At 48.3% G+C, this 14,298-nt stretch overlaps 1 long non-coding RNA gene across 1 annotated transcript; it reads left to right on the top strand.

Annotated features, from left to right (window-relative positions):
* The first annotated feature begins 12,949 nt into the window (after nt 1-12,949).
* Nucleotides 12,950-14,099, top strand: LOC307096468. Its single transcript, XR_013813282.1, has 4 exons — nt 12,950-13,108; nt 13,236-13,346; nt 13,488-13,638; nt 13,798-14,099. It is a non-coding gene; the product is annotated as an uncharacterized lncRNA (long non-coding RNA).
* The last annotated feature ends 199 nt before the right edge of the window (nt 14,100-14,298 follow it).

Genomic DNA, 14,298 nt, shown 5'->3' with positions numbered 1-14,298 from the left:
TGGATTCTCTATTCTGTTCCATTGATCTATATGTCTGTTCTTGTGCCAGTACCAGGCTGTTTTGAGAACAGTGGCTTTGTAATACTGCTTGAAATCTGGTATTGAGATCCCTCCTACTTTATTCTTCTTTCTCAGGATTGCTGTGGCTATTCGGGGTCTTTTTTTATTCCAGATGAATTTTTGGAGAGTTCTTTCAAGGTCTGTGAAATATGCCGTTGGTATTTTGATGGGGAGTGCATTGAATCTGTAGATTGCTTTGGGTAGTATGGACATTTTAATGATGTTGATTCTACCAATCCATGAACATGGTATGTTCTTCCATCTGTTTACGTCTTCCTCTATCTCTTTTTTCAGTGTCCTGTAGTTTTCCGTGTATAGGTCTTTTACCTCCTTAGTTAAGCTTATTCCTAGGTATCTTAATTTTTTTGGTGCGATGGTAAATGGGATTGCCTTTTTAGTCTCTCTGTCTGTAAGTTCACTATTGGTGTATAGAAAGGCCATAGATTTCTTGGCGTTAATTTTGTATCCTGCTACATTGCCGAATTCATTTATTAAGTCTATTAGTTTTTTGACGGAGTCTTTCGGATTTTTTATGTACAATATCATGTCGCCTGCAAATAAAGACAGCTTTACTTGTTCTTTTCCAATTTGGATGCCTTTTATTTCTTCTTCTTGTCTAATTGCAATGGCTAATACTTCCAGTACTATGTCAAACAGGAGTGGTGAGAGTGGGCATCCCTGTCTTGTTCCTGTTCTTAGGGGAAATGTTTTTAGTTTTTGTCCATTGAGTATGATGTTTGCTGTGGGTTTATCATATATAGCTTATATTGTGTTGAGGTATGAGCCTTCTATTCCCACCTTGTTGAGAGTTTTTATCAAGAAGGGGTGTTGGATTTTGTCAAATGCTTTTTCTGCATCAATTGATATGACTATGTGATTTTTATCTTTCAATTTGTTTATGTGATGTATCACGTTTATTGATTTGCGGATATTGTACCATCCTTGCATTCCTGGGATAAATCCTACTTGGTCATGGTGTATGATCTTTCTGATGTACTGCTGGAGTCGATTTGCTAGAATTTTGTTGAGGATTTTGGCATCTATGTTCATGAGGGATATTGGTCTGTAATTCTCTTTCACTGTGTTGTCTTTATCTGGTTTTGGTATTAGGGTGATGCTGGCTTCATAGAAGGAGCTTGGAAGTGTTCCTTCCACTTGAATTTTTAGGAATAGTCTGAGGAGGATAGGTTTTAGTTCTTCCTTGAATGTTTGGTAAAACTCTCCTGTGAAGCCATCAGGTCCCGGGCTTTTGTTTGCCGGAAGCTTTTTGATGACTGCTTCAATTTCGTCCATAGTTATTGGCCTGTTGAGCTGTTTAGATTCTTCTTGATTGATTTTTGGAAGGTTATATTTTTCTAGGAATATGTCCATTTCCTCCAGGTTGTCCAGTTTGTTGGAATAGAGTTGTTCGTAGTATTTTGTAACAATCCTTTGATTCTCAGCGGGGTCTGTTGTTATTTCACCTCTTTCATTTCTGATTTTGTTTATTTGGGTCCTCTCTCTTTGCTTCTTGGTGAGCCTGGCTAGAGGTCCATCAATCTTGTTTATCCTTTCAAAGAACCAGCTCTTGGTTTTGTTGATCTTATGTATTGTTTCTTTGGTCTCTATGTCATTTATCTCCGCTCTGATCTTTGTTATTTCCTTCCTTCTGGTTACACTGGGCTTTTCTTGCTGCTCTTTTTCTAGCTCTTTGAGTTGTAGGGTTAAGTAATTTATTACCATTGTTTCTTGTTTTTTGCAATAGGCTTGTAGAGCTATGAACTTCCCTCTCAAGACTGCTTTCGCTGTGTCCCATAGATTTTGGATTGTTGTGTTTTCATTGTCATTTGTTGCCATGATGTTTTTTATTTCTTCCTTGATCTCTCTGGTGACCCAGTCCTTGTTTAATAGCATGCTGTTTAGTCTCCATGTGTTTGATTTCTTTGGATTGTATTTATTGTAGTTGATTTCCAGTTTCATGCCACTGTGATCTGAGAAGATGCTTGATATAATTTCTATCTTCTTGAATTTGAAGAGACTTTGCCTGTGACCCAGCATATGGTCTATCTTTGAAAATGACCCATGTGCACTTGAGAAGAATGTATATTCTGTGGCTTTGGGGTGAAATGTTCTGAAGATGTCAATTAATTCCATCTGGTCTAGTGAGTCATTTAGGATTGCTGTTTCTTTGCTGATTTTTTGTTTAGAGGATTTGTCCAGTGGTGATAGTGGGGTATTAAAGTCTCCTACTATGATTGTATTGCTATTAAACTCTCCCTTGATATCCTCCAGGAGTTTTTTTATGTATTTGGGTGCTCCTATATTGGGAGCGTATATGTTTACCAGAATTATTTCTTCTTGTTGGATTTCTCCCTTTAATATTATGAAGTGGCCTTCCTTATCTCTTGTTATGGCATTTAGTTTGAGGTCTATTTTGTCAGATATAAGTATTGCTACCCCAGCATTTTTTTCATTTCCATTTGCCTGAAAGATATTTTTCCATCCCTTCACTTTCAATCTGTGTGAGTCTCTTGTTCTGAGGTGGGTCTCTTGTAGACAGCATATATATCGGTCGTGTGTTTTTATCCATTCAGCTACTGGATGTCTTTTGATTGGAGCATTTCGTCCGTTTACATTTAAAGATATTACTGAAAGGTATTTCTTTGTAGTCATATCTATTTTTGTGTCTGTATTCCTTCTTACCTGTTTATTTCTTCTTTTTACAGTATTCCCTTTAGCAATTCTTGCATTGCTGGTTTGGTGGTGATAAACTCCCTGAGGCTTTTTTTTGTCTGCAAAGCTCCTGATTTCCCCTTCAATTTTGATTGATAGTCTTGCTGGATATAGTATTCTTGGATTCAGTCCTTTGCTTTGCAACACTTTGTATACCTCCTTCCATTCACTTGTAGCTTGTTGTGTTTCTGTTGAGTAATCATTTGACAATCTGATGGGTGTTCCTTTGTAGGTAACTCTCTGTCTCTCTCTTGCCGCCTTTAGGATTCTCTCTTTATCATTTATATTTGCCATTGAAATTATGACATGTCTTGGTGTGGGTCTTTTGGGGTTGATCCTGCTTGGGACTCTCTGTACTTGTGTAACTTTTATCTTTCCCATATCCGGGACGTTTTCTGTCATTATTTCTTCAAATAGATTTTCTAATCCCTGCTGCTCTTCTTGTCCTTCTGGCAGCCCTATTATACGCATGTTACTTCGTTTCATGTTGTCCCGAAGCTCCCTTAGGCTTTCCTCCTGCTTTTTAATTTTTTTCTCCAATTGCTGTTCAGATTGAGCTTGTTTCTGTACCTGATCTTCTAACTCACTAATTCGGTCCTCTGCTTCTTGTAGTCTACTGTTGAAACTTTCCATGGTGTTTTTGGTTGCAGCTATATCACTTTTCATTTCTTCCTGATTCTTGCATAAGTTGTTGATTTTCTCATCCATCCGATGTATAAATTCCATGACCATTACTCTGAACTCCTTTTCGGACATGTTGCAAGCTTCAGTTTCACTAATTTCCTTTCTTGGCGACTCCACATTTTCTTTCCTCTGAGTTATTTCGTTTCCCCGTTCTGGCTATTACCAGAAAGCTCAAGCTTCCGTTTGCATGGACCTGGGCCGTGTGCTGTGGGGACTTCGCTCCACCCGAGTTTCACTGAAGTGCTCTGACACTAGGACGTGTGGCTGCCTTTGGTTGGCGGGAACCAGTCTTGCCCAGGGTCAGTGTCCCCAGTGTTTCGTGTGGTCTCGTGTGCACACTTAGAATCAGGGGCCCTGTCTGCACCACACTGTTGGTATGTGCTGAAAATGAGATCCTTAGCATGTGCCAAGAGTCAGAGTTTCCCTGTGTCTGCACCAAGACTCGAGTGTCAAAGTCTCTGTTGCCTTGTGTGGTTTCTCGTTGAGAATCAGGGTCCCTGTGTGTGCATGCACCAACAATTGGGGTCGCTGGCTCTTAGTGTGAATGCGCTGTGAGTCAGGGATCCCAGGCAGCTGTTTCCGGCGTGCCAAATTCCCTGAAGTGGAGCTGCGTCCTATGTGTTCTCTCTCTACTGAGCCAAACTGGCTAGAGCGCACATTCTTAAAATCCTGAAGGTGAGCTGGCTCCGTGCACTCTCCCAGAGTCCCGGAAGGGGGGCGGAGTCCGTCCTGCGCGCCAAATTCCCCAAAGGGAAGCCCCTCTGTGCACGCTCTAAGATTCCCCGAAGGGGGAGCTGTGACCCGCAAGCCAAATTCCCCCAAATTCCCTGAAGGGGAGCCCTCTGTGCGCACTGACAGATTTCCCCGACGGGGAGCTGCTTCTGTCCCGTGCGTGCCAAATTCCCTACGGGGGAGCGCGTCCCTGCGCAAAGCTCGGCAGCTTGGGCGAGGGGCGGGTCTATCAGTTACTATGGCGCTATCCACGCGCCTGCGGGGAGGGGGATAGGCTCTTTGACTCACGGAAATCTGCGGGGAAGTCTGGATTCTTGTTGTTTGTTGGTCTGAAGCTGTGATAGCAGTTCTCTGTCCCCAGTGGCTGCAGGGTCCTGGTTTGTGTCAGAAGCCAGGATCCGAGTCTCAGGCAGCTCTGTTTCTCAAAATGGCGTGGTCTCCGCGTCCGCACCAGCCGCCCAGAAGTGTCCGCTTTGTGCGCGGGGCTCTGCCGTCTAGGACTGCCCGTTTAGGGAGTCCCTTGGAAGACCTGCAGAATCTAACTGACCCTAGCTCATACACACACACACACACACACCACACACGTCTACACTCTCCTCTATGGGTTCCTCACTCACACTCTCTCTCTCCCTACCTTCCTGCCGGTCGCCATCTTTTTCCCTAGAAACAGTTCTTATTCCAAGCTGTTCACACACACACACAAAGAAAGCTTTAGAATCAAATTATTCTTCTTTGGTCCAAAAACAGATGGCAACTCACACATTAGAGTCTTGGAGTTGAGGATTATCTTTCATATATGTTGTTCAACGCATTAAGTGCAATTAACATCATCTATGTTCTATAAATGCCCAAAATAGTGGGAAATGGGACTTGGGTTAATAATTCTCCTGGTTATGCAACACAGCAAAATTAATTAGTTCATGGCTAGAAACTAAATTAAAATGAGAAAACCGACCTTCCAATCTGTCATTACTGACCTCCCCATCATTAGTACGCAAATGGAATCACTATGGATAAACAGCGCTGGTCAAAAGTTGACGGACTGCTAAATATTTGGGTGAAATGCAAATCACTTTGACAAACACAATATATTCTTTTGTTTGCTTGTTAATCCTCACCTGAGAATATTTTCCCCTATTGATTAGTTTGTTTGCTTTTGGTACTTTAACCAAGATTATAGTCTATATTGTCCCATTTACATATTTCTTTTATTTTTTAGTTTTTAAAATCTTTATTGTTGAAAGTATGACATAGGCCCAATGAGAACGGTTGTAGAAACTGGGAACTTGAAATCTGAAGACGACAGAACTTCAATGAAGGGAATGCAAGTGTGCCAACCACATAAAAATAAACGCTCCTTTTAACACCGAGGGAGCACGCGTCAGACACAGGAACGTTAAGGCGAGATCACGCGGACACGGGGAACGTTAAGGCGAGGGCTTGCGGACACGGGGAACATTAAGGCGAGGCACGCTGACACGGGAAACGTTAGGGCGAGAGCACTCGGACACGGGGAACGTTAAGGTGAGAGCACTTGGACACGGGGAACGTTAAGGTGAGAGCACTTGGACACGGGGAACGTTAAGGTGAGAGCACGCTGACACGGGAAACGTTAAGGTAAGAGCACGCTGGCACGGGAAACGTTAAGGCGAGAACACGTGGACAGGGGGAACGTTAAGGTGAGAGCACGCGGACACGGGGAACGTTAAGGTGAGGGCACGCGGACACAGGGAACCTAAGGGGAGAGCACGTAGACACGGGGAACCTAAAGCGAGATCACGTAGACACGGGGAAAATTAAGGCAAGAGCACGAGGACACGGGCACGCAGCCATGGGGAACCTAAAGTGAGAGCACACGGACGGGGGAGGGAGGGGAACTTGCCTAAGCCACCCAGCACCAGGCTGTGGGCGACCCCTTGGAGGGAGCACAGGTGACAGGCCTGTTCCTGCAGTATCCCTTCCTACCCGGCGCCCCACAGAGCTGGAAGATGGGTTTCCCCACAGGAAGGTGTGTTTCCCCCAGAGGAAGAAGGGTTACACCACATGAAAGTGCGTGTCCCCCACAGGAAGAATGTATACACCAAAGGAAGAAGGGTTGCCGCATCGGAAGGTGTGTTTCCCCCACAGGAACGTGTGTTTCCTCCACAGGAAGATGGGTTTCCCCAATGGAAGGTGCATTTCCCCACACGAAGATGGTTTTCCCCACAGGAAGTTATATTTCCCCCACAGGAAGAAGGGTTCCCACACAGGAATATGGGTTTCCCCCACAGGAATGTGTGTTTCCCCCGAAGAAAGGTATGTTTCCCCCACAGGAAGAAGGGTTTCGCCACAGGAAGGTACATTTCCCCACAGAAAATTGTATTTCTCCACAGGAAGAAGTGTTCCCCCACAGGAAATTGTATTTCCCCCACAGGAAGAAGGATTCCCCCCATAGGAAGGCGTGTTTCCTCCACAGGAAGATGGGTTTCCCCTCAGAAAGGTGCATTTCCCCCACAGGAAGATGGTTTTCCCCACAGGAAGTTGTATTTCCGCCACAGAAAGAAGCGATCCCCCACAGGAAGTTGTATTTCCCCCACAGGAAAAAGTGTTCCCCTACAGGAAGCTGCGTTTCACCCACAGGACGTAGGCTTCCCCCACAGGAAGAAGGATTCCCCACAGAAAGGGGTGTTTACCCTACACAAAGAAAGGTTCCCCCAAGTGAAGTTGCATTTACCCCACAGGAAGAAGGGTTCTCCCACAGGACATTGTGTTTCTCCAACAGGAAGAATGTTTACACCACAGGAACGTGCGTGTCCCCAACAGGAAGGTGCATTTCCCCTGCAGAAAGTTGTATTTCCCCCAAAGGAAGAAGCGTTCCCCCACAGGAAAGTGTGTTTCCCCAACAGGAAGAAGGGTTCCCCCACAGGAAGTTGCATTTCCCCCACAGGAAGGTGAATTTTCCCCAAAGGAAATTGTATTTCCCTCACAGGAAGAAGTGTTCCCCAGCAGGAAGGTGTGTTTCCCCCACAGCAAGAAGGGTTAACCCACAGGAAGGTGCATGCACCACACAGGAAGTTGTATTTCCCCACACAGGAAGAAGTGTTCCCCCACAGGAAGATGTGTGTCCCCCACAGGAAGGTGTATTTCACCCACAGAGAGGAAGTATTTCAACCACAGGAAAAAGGGTTCCCCCACAGGAAGGTGCATTTCCCCCAAGGGAAGTTGTATTCCCCCCCCCAGGCAGAAGTGCTCCCCCAAAGGAAGTTGTGTTTCCCCCACAGAAAGAAGGGTTCCCCCACAGGAAGGTGTGTTTCCCCCAAAGGAAGAATGTTTATACCACAGGAAAGTGCGTGTCCCCCAAGGAAGAAGCGTTCCCCCACAGGAAAGTGTGTTTCCCCCACAGGAAGGTGTGTTTCCCCAACAGGAAGAAGGGTTCCCCCACAGGAAGTGGTATTTCCCCACAGGAAGTGGTATTTCCCCCTCAGGAAGAAGCGTTCCCCCACAGGAAGGTGTGTGTCCCCACAGGAAGGTTCATTTCCCCCATAGGAAGTTGACTTTCCGCCACAGGAAGAAGCGTTCCCCCACAGGAAGGTGAGTTTCCCCCACAGGAACTTCTATTGCCCCCAAAGGAAGAAGTGTTCCCCACAGGAAGGTGTGATTCCCCACAGCAAGAGGGGTTCCCCCACAGGAAGGTGAGTTTCCCCCACAGGAACTTCTATTGCCCCTACAGGAAGAAGTGTTCCCCACAGGAAGGTGTGATTCCCCCACAGCAAGAAGCGTGCCCCCACAGGAAGGTGTATTTTCCCAAAGAAAGAAGCGTTCCACAGAGGAAGGCGTGGTGTTTCCCTAACAGGAAGAAGCGTTCACCCACAGGAAGATGTGTGTCCAACACAGGAAGGTGCATATCCCCACAGGAAATGTATTTCCCCCAGAGGAAGAAGCGTTCCCGCACAGGACAGTGTGAGTCCCCCACATAAATGTGTGTGTCCCCGACAGGAAGGTGCATGTCCGCCACAGGAAGGTGCATTCCCCCACAGGAAGATGTATTTCCCCCACAGGAAAAAGCGTTCCCCCACAAGAAGCTGTGTGTCCCCCCACAGGAAGTTACGTGTACTCCACAGGAAGGTGCATTTCCCTGACAGGAAGGTGCATTTCCCCAATAGGAAGTGGTATTTTCCCCACAGGAAGTGGCATTTCCCCCACAGGAACAAGCGTTCCCCCACAGGTAGGTGTGTGTCCCTCACAGGAAGGTTCATTTCCCCCATAGGAAATTGTATTTCCACAAAAGGATGGTGTATTTCCACACCAGGAAGATGTATTTTCCCCACAGAAAGAAGGTGTTAGTCCCCGACAAGAAGCAGTGTGTCCCCCACAGGAAGTGGTATTTCCCCTACAGGAAGAAGCATTCCCCCACAGGAAGCGGTGTGTACCCACAGGAAGCTGTGTTTCCCTCACAGGAAGGTGCATTTCCCCATAGGAAGTGGTATTTCCCCCACAGATAGCTGTGTGTACCTCACAGGAAAGTGCATTTCTCCCAAAGGAAGAGGTATTTCCCCTATAGGAAGAAGCATTCCCCCACAGGAAGCGGTGTGTCCCCCACAGTAAGTGGTGTGTTCCCCACAGGAAGCTGTGTTTCCCCCACAGGAAGGTGCATTTCCCCCACAGGAAGTGGTATTTCCCCTACAGGAAGAAGCATTCCCCACAGGAAGTGGTGAGTCCCCACAGGAAGGTGCATTTCTCCCACAGGATGTTGTGTGTCCCCCACAAGAAGGTGCATTTCCCCACAGGAAGTGGTATTTCCCCACAAAAAAGCATTCCCCCACCAGAAGCTGTGTGTCCCCCACAGGAAGTGGTATTTCCCCACAGGAAGAAGCATACACCCACAGGAAGCTGTGTGTCCCCCACAGGATGGTGCATTTCCCCAACAGAAAGCAGTATTTCCCCCACAGGATGCTGTGTGTCCCCCACAGGAAGGTGTGAGTCCCCCACAGGAAGGTGCATTTCCCCACAGGAAGTGGTATTTCCCCTACAGGAAGAAGCATTCCCCCACAGGAAGCGGTGTGTCCCCAACAGGAAGCTGTGCATCCCCCACAGGAAGGTGCATTTCCCCCATAGGAAGTGGTATTTCCCCCACAGATAGGTGTGTGTCCCTCACAGGAAGGTGCATTTCCCCCAGAGGAAGTGGTATTTTCCCCACAGGAAGAAGCATTTCCCCACAGGAAGCTTAGTGTCCCCCCCAGCATGGTGCATTTCCCCCACAAGAAGTTGTATTTACAAAAAAGGATGGTGTGTGTCCCTCAGAGGAAGTTTTAGTTACTCCACAGGAAGAAGGGTTCCCCAACTGGAAGGTGAATTTCCCCCAAAGGAAGTTGTAATTACTCCATAGGAAGAAGTGTTCCCCCGCAGGTAGGTGTGATTCCCCCACAGCAAGAAGGGTTCCCCCGAAGAAAGGTGAGTTTCCCCCACTGGAACTTCTATTGTCCGCACAGGAAGAAGTGTTCCCCACAGAAAGGTGTGATTCCCCCACAGCTAGAAGGGTTGCCCCACAGGAAGGTGTGTTTCCATTCCAGGAAGATGTATTTCGACCACAGAAAGAAGCATTCCCCGACAGGATGCTGTGTGTCCCCCACAGGAAGGTGTGTGTCCCCCACAGGAAGGTGCATGTCCACCACAGGAAGGTGCATTTCCCCCACAGGAAGATGTATTTCCCACACAGGAATAAGCGTTCCGAAGAGGAAGGTGTGTTTCCCTGCCAGAAAGAAGGGTTCCCTCACAGGAATGTGTGTACGCCCATAGGAAGGTGCATATCCCCCACAGGCAGGTGCATTTCCCCCAAAAGAAGTTGTATTTCCACAAAAGGATGGTGTGTGTCCCCCAGAGGAAGTTGTAGTTACCCCACAGGAAGAAGGGTTCCCCAACTGAAAGGTGAATTTCCCCCAAAAGAAGTTGTATTTCCCCCACAGGAAGAAGTGTTCCCACACAGAAAGCTGTGTGTCCCCGACAGGAAGGCACATTTTTACCACAGGAAGTTTTTCCTCCACACGAAGGTGCATATACCACACAGGAAGCTGTGTGTCCCCCACAGGATGTTGCATTTCCCCCACAAGAAGTGGTATTTCCCCCACAGGAGAAAGCATTCCCCCACAGGAAGAAGCATTCCCCCACAGGAAGCGGTGTGTCCCCCAAAGGAAGCAGTTTGTCCCCCACATAATGGTGCATTTCCCCCATAGGAAGGTGCTTTTCCCCCACAGGAGGAAGCTTTCCCGCAGTGGAAGGTGTGTTTCCCTGCCAGGAAGTAGGGTTCCCTCACAGGATCGTATGTACGTCCACTGGAAGGTGCATATCCCCCACAGGGAGGTGCATTTCCCCCACAGGAAGTTGTAATTCCACAAAAGGATGGTGTGTGTCTTCCAGAGGAAGTTGTAGTTACTCCACAGGAAGAAGGGTTCCCCTTCTGGAAGGTGAATTTCCCCCAAAGGAAGTTGTATTTACCCCACAGGAAGAAGTTTTTCCCCACAGGAAGGTGTGATTCCCACAAAGCAAGAAGGGTTTCCCCATAGGAAAGTGAGGTTCCCCCACAGGAACTTCTATTGCCCCCACAGGAAGAAGTGTTCCCCACAGGAAGGTGTGATTTCCCCACAGCAAGAAGAGTTCCCCCACAGGAAGGTGAGTTTCCTCCACAGGACCTTTTATTTCCCCCACAGGAAGGTGATTCCCCCACAGCAAGAAGCGTTCACCCACAGGAAGTTATATTTCCCTCAGGGAAGAAGTGTTCCCCTACAGGAAGCTGCATTTCCCCCACAGGACGTTGTGTTTCGCCCACAGGAAGAAGCGTTCTCACACAGGAAGGTGTGTGTCCCCCACAGGAAGGTGCATTTCCGCAAAAAGAAGAAGCATTCCCCCACACGAAGTTGTATTTTCCCCAAAGGAAGAAGCGTTCCTGCAGAGGAAGGTGTGTTTCCATAACTGGAAGAAGGGTTCCCCCACAGGAAGGTGTGTACCTCCATAGTAAGGTGCATATTCTCCACAGGGAGGTGCATTTCTGCCACAGGTAGGTGTGTGATTCCCGCACAGCAGGAAGGGTTCCCCCACAGGAAGGTGAGTTTTCCCTACAGGAACTTCTATTGCCCCCACAGGAAGAAGTGTTCCCCACATGAAGCTGTGAGTCCCCCACAGGAAGGTGTATTTCCATTCCAGGAAGATGTATTTCCCCCAAAGGAAGAAGCGTTCCCGCAGAGGAAGGTGTGTTTCCCGAACAGGAAGAAGGGTTTCCCCACAGGAACGTGTATACGCCCACAGGAAGGTGCATATCCCCCACAGGGAGGTGCATTTCCTCCACAGGAAGTTGTAATTCCACAAAAGGAAGGTGTGTTTCCCCCAGAAGAAGTTGTAGTTACCCCACAGGAAGAAGGGTTCCCCAACTGGAAGGTGAATTTCCCAAAAGTAATTTATATTTCCCCCACAGCAAGAAGCGTTCCCCCACAGGAAGTTGTATTGTCCCCAGGAAAGAAGCGTTCCCGCACAGGAAGGTGTGTTTCCCCACAGGAAGGTGCATTGCTCTCATAGGAAGTTGTATTTCCCCACACGAAGAAGAATTCCCACACAGAAAGCTGTGTGTCCCCCACAGGAAGGTGAACTTTTACCACAGGAATTGTTTTTCCTCCACAGGAAGGTGCATATACCCCGCAGGAAACTGTGTGTCCCCCACAGGATGGTGCATTTCCCTCACAGGAAGTGTTATTTTCCCCACAGGAAGGTGTGTGTCCCCCACAGGAAGATGCATTTCCCCACAGGAAGTGGTATTTCCCCTACAGGAAGAAGCATTACCCCACAGGAAGCGGTGTGTCTCCCACAGGAAGCTGTGCTTCCCCCACAGGAAGTGGTATTTCCCCTAAAGGAAAAAGCATTCCCCCACAGGAAGTGGTATTTCCCCCACAGAAAGGTGTGTGTCCCCCACAGGAAGGTGCATTTCCCCCACAGGAAGTGGTATTTCCCCTAAAGGAAGAAGCATTTTCCCACAGGAAGGTGTGTCCCCCACAGTAAGTGCTGTGTCCCCCACAGGAAGCTGTGTTTCCCCCATAGGAAGGTGCATTTCCCCCACAGGAAGTGGTATTTTCCCCACAGGAAGAAGCACTCCCCCCACAGGAAACTTTGTGTCCCCCACAAGATGGTGCATTTCCCCCACGAGAAGTTGTATTTCCAAAAAAGGATGGTGTGTGTCCCTCAGAAAAAGTTGTAGTTACCCCAAAGGAAGAAGGTTTCCCCAAATGGAAGGTGAATTTCCCCAAAAGGAAGTTGTATTTCCCCCCAGGAAGAAGTGTTCCCCCACAGGAAGGTGTGATTCCCCCACAGCAAGAAGGGTTCCCCGACAGGAAGGTGAGTTTCCCCCACAGGAACTTCTATTGCCCCCACAGGAAGAAGTGTTCCCTAAAGGAAGGTGTGATTCCCCCACAGCAAGAAGGGTTCCCCCAGAGGAAGGTGAGTTTCCCCCACAGGAACTTCTATTGCCCACACAGGAGGAAGTGTTCCCCAAGGAAGGTGTGATTCCCCCACAGCAATAAGAGTTCCACCACAGGAAGGTTAGTTTCCACCACAGGAACTTCTATTGCCCCTACAGGAAAAAGTGTCCCCCACAGGAAGGTGTGATTCCCCCACAGCAAGAAGCGTTCCCCCACAGGAAGTTGTATTTTCCCCAAGGAAGATGTGTTCCCCTACAGGAAGCTGCATTTCCCCCACAGGACGTTGTGTTTCTCCCACAGGAAGAAACGTTTCCCCACAGGAAGGAGTGTGTCCCCACAGGAAGGTGCATTCCTCCCACTAGAAGTTGCATTTCTCCAACACGAAGAAGAGTTCCCACACAGAAAGCTGTGTGTCTGCCACAGGAAGTCGCATTTTTACCACAGGAAGTTTTTCCTCCACAGGAACGTGCATATTTCCCACAGTAAGCTGTGTGTCCCCCACAGGATGGTGCATTTCACCCACAGGAAGTGGTATTGCCCCCATAGGAAGGTGTTTGTCCCCCACAGAAAAGTGCATTTCGCCCACAGGAAGTGTTATTTCCCCTACAGGAAGAAGCATTCCCCCACAGGAAGCGGTGTGTCTTCAACAGGAAGCAGTGTGTCCCCACACAGGAAGTGGTATTTCCCCCACCGCAAGCTGTGTGTCACCCACAGGATGGTGTGAGTCCCCCAGAGGAAGCAGTGTGTCCCCCACAGGGAGTGGTATTTCCCACACAGGAAGGTGTGTGTCCCCCACAGGAAGGTGTGAGTCTCCCACAGGAAGGTGTATTTCCACCACAGGAAGATGTATTTCTCCCACAGGAAGAAGCATTTCCCCACAGGAATGTGCGTGTCCCCCACAGGAAGGTGCATGTCCGCCACAGGAAGGTTGATTTCCCCCACAGGAAGTGGTATTTCCCCTACCGGAAGAAGCATTCCGCCACAGGAAGCGGTGTGTCCCCCACAGTAAGTGGTGAGTCCCCCACAGGAAGCTATGTTTCCCTCACAGGAAGGTGCATTTCCACCACAGGAAGTTGTATTTCCCCACACGAAGCAGAGTTCCCACAGAGAAAGCTGTGTGTCCGCCACAGGAAGGCGCATTTTTACCACAGGAATTGTTTTTCCTCCACAGGAAGCTGCATATACCCCACAGGAAGCTGTGTGTCTGCAAAAGGATGGTGCATTTTCCTCACAGGAAGAGGTATTTCCCCCACATGAAGGTGTGTGTCCCCCACAGGATGGTGCATTTCCCCCACAGTAAGTGGTGTGTTCCGCACAGGAAGCTCTGTTTCCCCCAAAGGAAGGTGTATTTCCACCACAGGAAGTGGTATTTCCGATACAGGAAGAAGCATTCCCCCACAGGAAGGTGTGTGTCCCCCACATGATGGTGCATTTCCCCCACAGGAAGTGGTATTTCCCCCACAGGAAGGTGTGTGTCCCAAACAGGAAGGTGCATTTCTCCCACTGCAACTGGTATTTCCCATACAGGAAGAAGCATTCCCCCACAGGAAGCGGTGTGTCCCCCACAGTAAGTGGTGAGTCCCCCACAGGAAGCTATGTTTCCCTCACAGGAAGGTGCATTTCCACCACAGGAAGTTGTATTTCCCCACACGAAGCAGAGTTCCCACACAGA

The sequence above is a fragment of the Cnephaeus nilssonii genome, assembly GCF_951640355.1.
Source record: "Cnephaeus nilssonii genome assembly, chromosome: Y".
Taxonomy (NCBI): domain Eukaryota; kingdom Metazoa; phylum Chordata; class Mammalia; order Chiroptera; family Vespertilionidae; genus Cnephaeus; species Cnephaeus nilssonii.
This window is presented reverse-complemented; position numbering and strand designations above follow the sequence as displayed.